Raw genomic sequence first — 9,392 nt, 5'->3', positions numbered from 1 at the left:
TGAAAGAAAGAAATGCATATTTGATCTTAAAAATCATGCAATATTTGTGTTTGCCTTCATAATATATTCCTATTCGTGTTACTTAAAAGAGTTTCAAATGATTGATCATCAGGCAAAATGGGTGTGACCTTCAGAAGTGTACCTCTTGCAGATGGCATAAGAAGTGACCCCACAAGTGTTTTATCCCATCCATCCCCACACCCAGGGCATCCCTTCATACAATCTGACCCATACTCAGCTTGGCTCAGAGACCTTTTATTCATCTATAGAGCTAACTTTCTGTGTCATTTCCCTCAAGGGATGACTCTACTAATGCCCTCCAAGCCCAGTCGTACGTCCACCTCTTTCTACAAATTATCTTCCATTTCTGTAAGAAAAGAGTTCCCCTTGGAGGGCATCTTTTCCGATCCATTTCAGATAATGTTGGTAAGTGGGTTTGAAGAGTGAATCCCTCCCCATCTAGGATATGCTGTCTTAAGATCACCAAAGGATATTGCCTTGGGCTCAGTTATTCCAAATATTTTTTAAAAATAATATTCTTTTTTTCTGATTGCAAAACTAGTAGATTAGAATAGTTACCTGCTGCCTCTGTTTGACAAGCTGCCTACTCTGATATCAGACCCTCCTTTTATTACCCACCCACTGCTTTTTGGAAACCACTCCTCAGTGTGGGGCTGATTCAGCCCTGTTCCTGCTCAGCTATGGATGGTCCTGTGACTTGGGCCTGTCCATCAGTATCAGTGCTCAGGGAAGGGCATGTGTCTAAGCTGGGCCATTAAGAATTGGTCCAGAATTTACTCTATATGTTCTTCTGTGGGGTTTCCAAGCTTGTTGGCTGCTCTGTCATCATCACATGGGGAGAGAGGCAGCTGGAGAATGAAGACTTAAACAGAAGGAAGAGCTGCCAATAGATGGGTAAAGCCTTATTTGCAACAAATTTATCAGGGGCCCTGGATTCAGCTATGTCTGAATCCACCCCCAGACTCTTCAGGCCCATGAAGCAATAACTTCGTCCTTTTCTTAAGTTAATTCATTTTGGGTTTCTATTATTAGTAACCAAAAGAATCCTGACTAATATAGAAGTCTCTTTGTACACAGATTTAACACAATAGAAATACATAATGAAGTGAACCAAAGTGTTTTAAAAAATATTTTTATGTTCTGGTTAAGAAGTCTTTGCCTAACTAAAGCTCAGTAAGAGTTTTCTTTTGTAACTACTATAGTTACAGTTCTTACAATATTTAGGTATGTGATTCATTTTGAATATATTTTTAATATTGTCTGTGATTCATTTTGAATTAAATTTTGTAATTTAGGGTTTTTTTTTCACTTTTGTGTGTGTGTTTTGCATATGTATATCCAATTGTTCCATATTCCAAAAATATTATCCTTTTACTACTGAAATGCCCTGGCAACTTTGTTGAAAATCAAATGATCATATGTATGTGGGGCTGTTCCTATGCTCTTAATTCTGTGACATGGTCCTACCTGTCTATTTTCATATCCACATCTCTTTTTCCTAATTATTATAGCTTTATAGTTTTGAAATAAGATAATTTACATTCTTTAAGTTTGTTCTTTATTTTTAAAATTGGTTTGGCTATTGTATATCTTTTGAATTTCACATAGAATTTAGAATCAGCTTGTTATTTCTACAAAAAAAATCCTCAGATTTTTATGGTGTTTGTGTTGAATCTATAGAACAATTTGGAGAGAATTGGCATTTTTAACAAGGTCAAGTCCTCTAATACATGGACATGGCATAACTTTACTTATTTAGATCTTTCTTGGTTTTTCTCAGCAATGTTTTCAGGCTAGAGTAATATTTATTTATTTTCTTTTTTAAAATTTATATATGACAGCGGAATGCTTACAATTCTTATTACATATATAGAGCACAATTTTTCATATCTCTGGACAAGGACTTAGGAATAAAACCAGAGACCCTGTGTCTAATAGAAGAAAAAGTAGGCCCTAATCTCCATCATGTGGGATTAGGCCCCAACTTCCTTAATAAGACTCCTTTGGCCCAAGATTTAAAATCAAGAATCAATAAATGGGATGGACTCAAACTAAAAAGTTTCTTCTCAGCAAAAGAAACAATTTGTGAGGTGAATAGAGAGCCTACATCTTGGGAGTGAATCTTTACCCCTCAGACTGGAGTAATATTTAATGTTTTCACAGTATTTCAATATTATTAGATGTTACTGTAGATGGTATTCTTTAAAACTCAATTATCAATTGTTCCTTGTTGGTAAACAGATATACAATTAATTTTGTTTAACCTTGTGTTCTATAGTCTTATCAAATTCACTTACTGGTTTTGGAAGTTTTTGCATAGGTTTTTTGAGACTTTAACATGCACAATCATGTTGTATGTAATAGACACAGTTTTACTTCCTCCTTTACAATAGGTATAAATTTCATTTCTTTTTCTTACATTATTCCTTTGTTTAGGCTTCCCATACAGTGCTAAATGAAAGTATAAAAAGTGGATATCATTGCCTTATTCACTATAGTAGGGAAAAGGCATTAAGAATCTTCTTAGCTGTAGATTTTTCATAGATGGTATCCTTTACCACATAGAAGAAGATCCCCTCTATTTGTAGTTGGCTGAGAGTTTTTTAAAAAATGGAGTTTGGGGTTTGCCAAATTCAGTCATGAATATATTGAGGTGTTTTTCCTTCTTCAGTCTGTTAATGTGATGAACTGCATTAATTGGTTTCTGAATATTAAAACAATTTTGACATTTCTGAGATAAGCCCCATTTAGTGGTGATTTATCATCCATTTTATATATTGCTAGATTCAATTTGCCAAAAAAAAATGTTAAGGATTTTTGAATTAATGTTCATGAGAATATTGGCATACAGTTTTCTTTTCCTGTAATGCCTTTTTTTTTGTTACTAAATAATGCTTGGCTTATAAAATGTGTTGGGAAGTATCTCCTCCTCTTCTATTTCTAGGAGACTTTGGGATCATTTATTCCTGAGATGTTTGGTAGAATTCACCAATGAAATCTCCTCTTAGGCTTGGGATTTCTTCATGGGAATGTTTTTGACTATGAGTTCAATTTATTGGTTAGATATAAGGATATTCAGTTTATCTCTCCTTGAATGAGTTTCATTAGTTTGTATTTTTCAAGGAATTTGTTTATTTCATTAAAGTGATTAGATTTATTGGTGTAAAGTTGTCCATAAAATTTCCCTTTCACCTTTTAAATGTCTGGGGATCTGCAGTATTCTCTATTTATTTATTTTTTCAGTGCTGAGGATCAAATCCAGGACTTCATGCATGCTAGGAAAGTCCTCTACCACTGAGATACACTTCCAATACCTCTTTTCTTCTTGATAGTAGTAATTTTCTTTTTATTACTCCTGATTATTCCAACTAGTTTTGTTAATTTTATTGATTTTTTTAAGGAATTAGCTTTTATTTTTATTGATTTTTTTATATTGAGTTCCTGTTTTCTTTTTCATCACTTCTCTATTGTTTCCTTTCTTCTGTTTACTTTGCTCAAGTTAAAATTGAGGATTTACCTTTTTTTCTCTAAGTTTTTTCTTCAGTTACTCTGAGGTCTAGTGTCATATTGTCACAAGTTTATACATTTTTAGGATTCTCCTTTTCTTTTTCTGGTAAATTGGTTCCATTTTTTATTATGAAGTCTTTCTTTATCCATGGTAGTATTCCTTGTTCTGAAAAATTTTAAATGTCAATTATGCTTTTCTGCTCTTTAAATTATCTTGGCATAGGTCTTTTATTTTTTAATAAAAGTATTATTGAGATATAATTTACATGTAATTCACCTAAAAATATATAATTCAGTGTTTTTTAGTATATTCACAGAGTTGCATAATTATCACCACTATCAATTTAGAATATTTTCCAGCTCCATAAAATCCCTGTATCCATTTGTAATCACTCCCTTCTGTTTCTCCTTCAACTCCAGACAACCACTAATCTACTTTCTGTCCCTAGAGATTTGCCTCTTCCAGTTGTTTTATAGAAGTGGAATCATACAAAGTATGTTCTTTTGTGATTGACTTCTTTCACTTGGCATATTTTCAACATGTATCCATATCATAGTGTCCATCAGTCCTTCAATCCCTGTTTTTAAATTTTTTTTTGTAGTTGTAGATGGACAGAATGTCTTTATTTTATTTGTTTATTTTTATGTGGTGCTGAGGATCGAACCCAGTGCCTCACACTGTGCACGCTGAGCTACAGCCCCAGCTCCCTTTAATCCCTTTTATTGCTGTGTAATATTTCATTGTACAGATAGTCCACATTTTATTTATCCACTTATCAGTTCATGAACATTCAGTGGATTTGACTTAAAGGACTTGAACATTCTTGAGAAGCAGTGTTGTGGGACAGAGATAGTAGAAATGGGGGTGGACTGAGTGATAGATGAGAACTAACCCTTCTATGTTCATTTCAGAGAAATGAAACAGTCAAAGAGATAAGTAAATCCTGGGTCTGGCTTTCTTCATGTTTCAGTCTTTCCTGTTTGGTGCCATGTTAAATTCCCCACTGTTCAGACCACAGATGAGAAAGTCTCTGACATACCAACTTCCGTTCAGTGAAATCTTTTCAAATAAATAATATAATTCGACTGAAGAATTTTCTTTTTAAAATATTTTTTAGTTGTAAATGGATATTTATTTATTTATTTACTTATTTACACGCAGTGCTGAGGCTCGAACCCAAGGCCTTACACATGCCAGGAAAGTGCGCTACCACTAAGCCACAACTCCAGCCCCTGAACTGAAGAATTTTTAGTGGATGAAATGCATAGTATGGATCTCACCAGTCTTTTAGCTGCTACCCCCACACAAGAGGATGTTTTATTTGGAAGTGTTTTTTTGTTTTAGTTTAAAGGTAAGGTAGGGGCTGAGGTTGTAGCTCAGCGGTAGAGTGCTTGCCTAGCACGTTCAAGGATCTGGGTTCGATCCTCAGCACCACATAAAAATAAATAAAAGGAAGGTGTTGTGTCCAACTGCAACTAAAAAATAAAAATTTTAAAAAGAATAAAGGTAAGGTCAATCTTTGCAGACTGTAGGGTTTTTGTTGTTGTTTTTCTTCATTATCTTGAAGTTAACTGTGGAACCACTGGTTCTTTTTTCCAGACAACATGAGCAGACCTCGACTCAGGGTCACTCCCCTTTGATTTCAACCAAACCTTGGGTGCTGACAATGCTCACTTCCTCTACAGCTGGTGCACATAGAGCAAAGAGGGAGGAATGAACTCCCAGGCAGGAGCACTCCTGGGAGGGTAGTCTCAGGGATGACTAGGATCAGACAGAGTGGGCCTCCCACAGTGCACCGGGGAGCTGCCCAATGACTCAGGTGATAAACTACAGGATATAATTTCCAGGGGGTAGAAGGAAGGGACAGCGAGCCCAGACATTCTTTTAATTACAGCAGCTGAGAAAGAATTTTAAAGGTTTCAAATCTGGGGTTCACAATTTATCTTTGCTTTCCAGCTAGTTCAGACACTCTTTGCTCCTTATCTGGGCTATCGCAATAGCTTCTAAACCAGTATCTCTTTTTCAGGATCTTTATTCTCCTCCAGTACCAAATCTCCTTGACAGGCAAAGATGGCAGTCTCCTACCCCACACTCACTAAAGGTACAAAAGTCATGTTTGCTTGCAGAATAGAAATGGAAAGTAAAGACTAAGAAGCCCGCTTTCACTTGCCCTCACACCCTCATTTCTCTTCTCCTGTGAATTTAGAGACCAAATAACAACTGAGGGAAGAAGGGGGTATAAGATAATAGGGAGGAATAGGGACTGCAAGGTGGCTCCTCCTTAAGGTATTCAAATTTAAATCTAAAACCAACCAACCTATCAAACAAATCTTCCTGCAGACATTTCTTCCTGGACTGTCAATTTTCTACTTCTAGGTCTTTCCAGGCATTTCAAATATATACATAGACACAGACATTAGATAACATGGTACACACATGTTTTTACACAAGCAGGATTGCAATATACATAGTTTAATTTTTTTTTTTTTTTTAGTTGTTGATGGACGTTTATTTTATTTATTTTTATTTGGTGCGGTCAATCGAACCCAGTGCCTCACACATGCTAGGCAAGCGCTCTACCACTGTACCACAACCCCAGCCCATACATACAGTTTTGAACTTAGCTTTTTCATGTAACATTGAGAAGCTTTCTATATTGATTACTTTGTATTAAATACTGGATCATAAATTGTATCCTATAGATGGACATTAAGGTTATTTCTAGTTTAGAAAAAAAAAAATTTCAAATACTGCAGCATTGTTCATCCTTGGACACATGTCAGGGAGTATACACATGGGATAATTTGCAAAGTGGGATTGCTGGGTCAGTTTTGATATCCACTGCCAAAACACCCTCCAAAAAAGTTGTATCTATTGAATTCTATCAACAGTGTTCCTCTGTTTAATTTTGAACTTTTTCCCCTTATGTGTCTCATTAGTTATTCCCATCAGAATAGCTGCCCTCTTTTCCCTGGGCCAGAGTGAATTACCCACAGTAAGTTTCTTTACTCTGTTTATTGAAGAACTACAGGAACATAAATATGTTTTGCCTACATAAAGTTAATGGACTGTGGTAAAGAATGTAGACTTTTAAGCAGCCTTCCATGTCGTTTGGCTGGGGAAACACTGGATTAGTGTGCTAGACACCTGGCATGGGTTTGAAGGAAAGAGGTGGGCCTTCTTGGGCCGCGCTCGCCAAGTTGGACCACAGCCTCCACGGCCTACCCCTTTCCTCTTGCTTAATGTACACATCACCATGTCTGTGCTCAACTGTTTCTCCTCTCTAGGGAGGTACTCGAGCCTGGGGGATGGGAATGTACTTTCCCTTCATGGAGTCTGATTTTCCCATTTAGACTACCCGGTGGGGCTGGAGCTTTCTTTGGGTACTGAGATACACCACCATAAGCTTATGTGACCTCTTCCATCTCTCATATCATCTTGGTGAAAGTCTTTCTCCTTAGCCCAGTGGCCAAGCCTCCTGCCTGACAGGCACAAAGGAATGCTTGGAATGGTGTGGGCATTTTAAACCTGATGGGTTCTAAGAAACTGAGCCTCTTGTAGTACAATATTTTGCTAACGAATATTTTTGCAAAAGCTAGATAGTATTTCTCTGGTTCTAGCAACTTGCTCATTCTTCAATCACGGGATCTCTGCCTATCATCTTGTTTCCCTGCCATTCTTCTGATTCCCTGACAGATCCTCATCTCTTTGAAATTCCCACAGAATTTCCATCATGGATGCATTATATCACTTTTCACATTGCTTGTTGTCAGCTATATGTTTATCTCTACACTGAATTGGGAACTAGTTGAGGTTCTTAACAACACCAGTAAGAGTGATAATAGAGGGCTTCCTATGTGCTGGGCACTCTACTGAGTGTTTTACATATGTTAAATCATCTAGATTTCACATATCTTCACAATATCTTGATATCGCCATCTCTGGCAACTTCTTGAAAAGTCTATATTGACTTTCAACTTAGATCCCTCTTGTTCCACTTCTCCAGAAGCTTAAAATTTGTTTTTAAATTGCTAATTGATCTTTTATTTAATTTATTATATTTGTATGCAGTGCTGAGGATTGAACTCAGGGCTCACACATGCCAGGCAAGCACTGTACCACAACTCCAGCCCCTCCAGAAGCTTTTTGTAAAAAAAAAAAAAGTATTGGTTTACAATACATCAGTCCCTTAGCAAACATACTCATAACATTTATATAATAAGGACATGATATAGAATAATAAAAGGACTGTCTTTTCATTTAGCCTGACATCAAGAATATTTATTTGGCTTTATATGCCATTAGTTTAAATTAGAACACTTTATTTCCATCTACTAGACTAAAATAGCTATGTGCTTTCCCCTTAAAAGATAAATTAATTCTGTAAGCATTTATACTTTCAAGAAATGATCTGTGATTTTTCAAATATCATTTTAATTCTACCATACTTTTCAATAAATGGATAAACATGAGGCGACAGATCTGGATTCATATCCTGACTCCACAATTTACCAGCCCTGCAATCTTGGCTAAGCTCCTTAATCTGCCAAAGCCTTTTCAGCTGTCTTGTTGGCAAAATTAGTATAATAACAGTTCTTCTTTTGTAGGGTAATCACCAGAAGTAACTAATATACACGAGGAGTTGGGTGCAGTGTCTGGCATAAAGTGATCAACAAACGTTTGCTGTTCATTCTTCTCACCATGATAAAATATTAGGTTGAGAAAAGGGACACAGAAATCAATGACACTGTCCCTTTTCTCAAGGAGCTCAGTCATATGGTAGAAGAGACAAGGTAGACCTGCAAACATCACTGTAAAACAGCATAAGTGCAACTGTGTAAGTGTGTCCAAGGGACAGAGTGCACAGGGAAGGAGATATTCTTTCTGTAGAAGATTTCCTGGAAGTCATGTAAGAGAACATTACAACTAAATTGACTTTTGAAGACTGATTAGGAATTTTTTAGGTAGCCAAAGCAGGAAGGATATTTGGTCAGGGAAAAGGGCATGAAAATGTGGAGAAAGAAAACTGGATGGTGTTTTGGGAGGAACTAAAATTAGTAACATGAAGTCAAATTATGAAGTTTTGGGGGATGGACAAGATGGAAGGAATGAAAGAGAAGATTCTGGAGGAAGGCAAGGACCAGATTTTGAAGTGTTTTGCATATCAAGATAAAAAGGTTGAATTTAATGTCAGTAGAAAGTTTTAGAAAAGAGGTGTGCTCAGGTTTGCATTTTGGAAAAATCACTGCCCAGTGTGTGAATGAGGAACTAGAAAGGTGTCATGGTGGAGAGCCAATCAGGAAGCAATAGTCCAGATGAGAGATAAAGAGGCTTGAAGAAGTGCAGATGGCAGTAGAATTGGAGGGCAGCAAGAGGAGTTCAAGAGAGGCTTTGGGAGGTCAGATGAAAAGGACCAGGAAGATTGAAATCACTGACAGCCTGAACTCTGGGTCTCATTCCATCATGCCCTGAGTTCTGGCGATCTTGTGTGGGAAACTAGAGTGGATGGTAGTGCCATTAGTCAAGGCAGAGAATATAGAAGGAAGCAAAGATTCTGGAGACAGGGGTCAGTTTGTGGTGTGGCAAAGAGCGGGTGGAGAAAAGGTGGTGAATTTTACCTAGCCATTGTTGAGTTATGAAAGTTTGTGTGTAATGTGAAGATAAAGAGAAGGCAGGCAAATAATTCCGATCTATAGTGTGGGGGAAGAGGGTAGGGCTGGGGATAAAAAAAAAATGATAGTCTTGAGGTAACTATGAAATTAGTGTAATGGCTGAGGTAGGGGAGGTTCATCAGGATCTCTCCATAGTTAGTAACTATCAAAATATCGCTTCTTGGGCCTTCGCTTTAATAATCTAACGCGGA

This window comes from Marmota flaviventris, chromosome 1, assembly GCF_047511675.1.
Source record: "Marmota flaviventris isolate mMarFla1 chromosome 1, mMarFla1.hap1, whole genome shotgun sequence".
Classification (NCBI taxonomy): domain Eukaryota; kingdom Metazoa; phylum Chordata; class Mammalia; order Rodentia; family Sciuridae; genus Marmota; species Marmota flaviventris.
Note: the sequence above shows the minus strand (reverse complement) of the source record.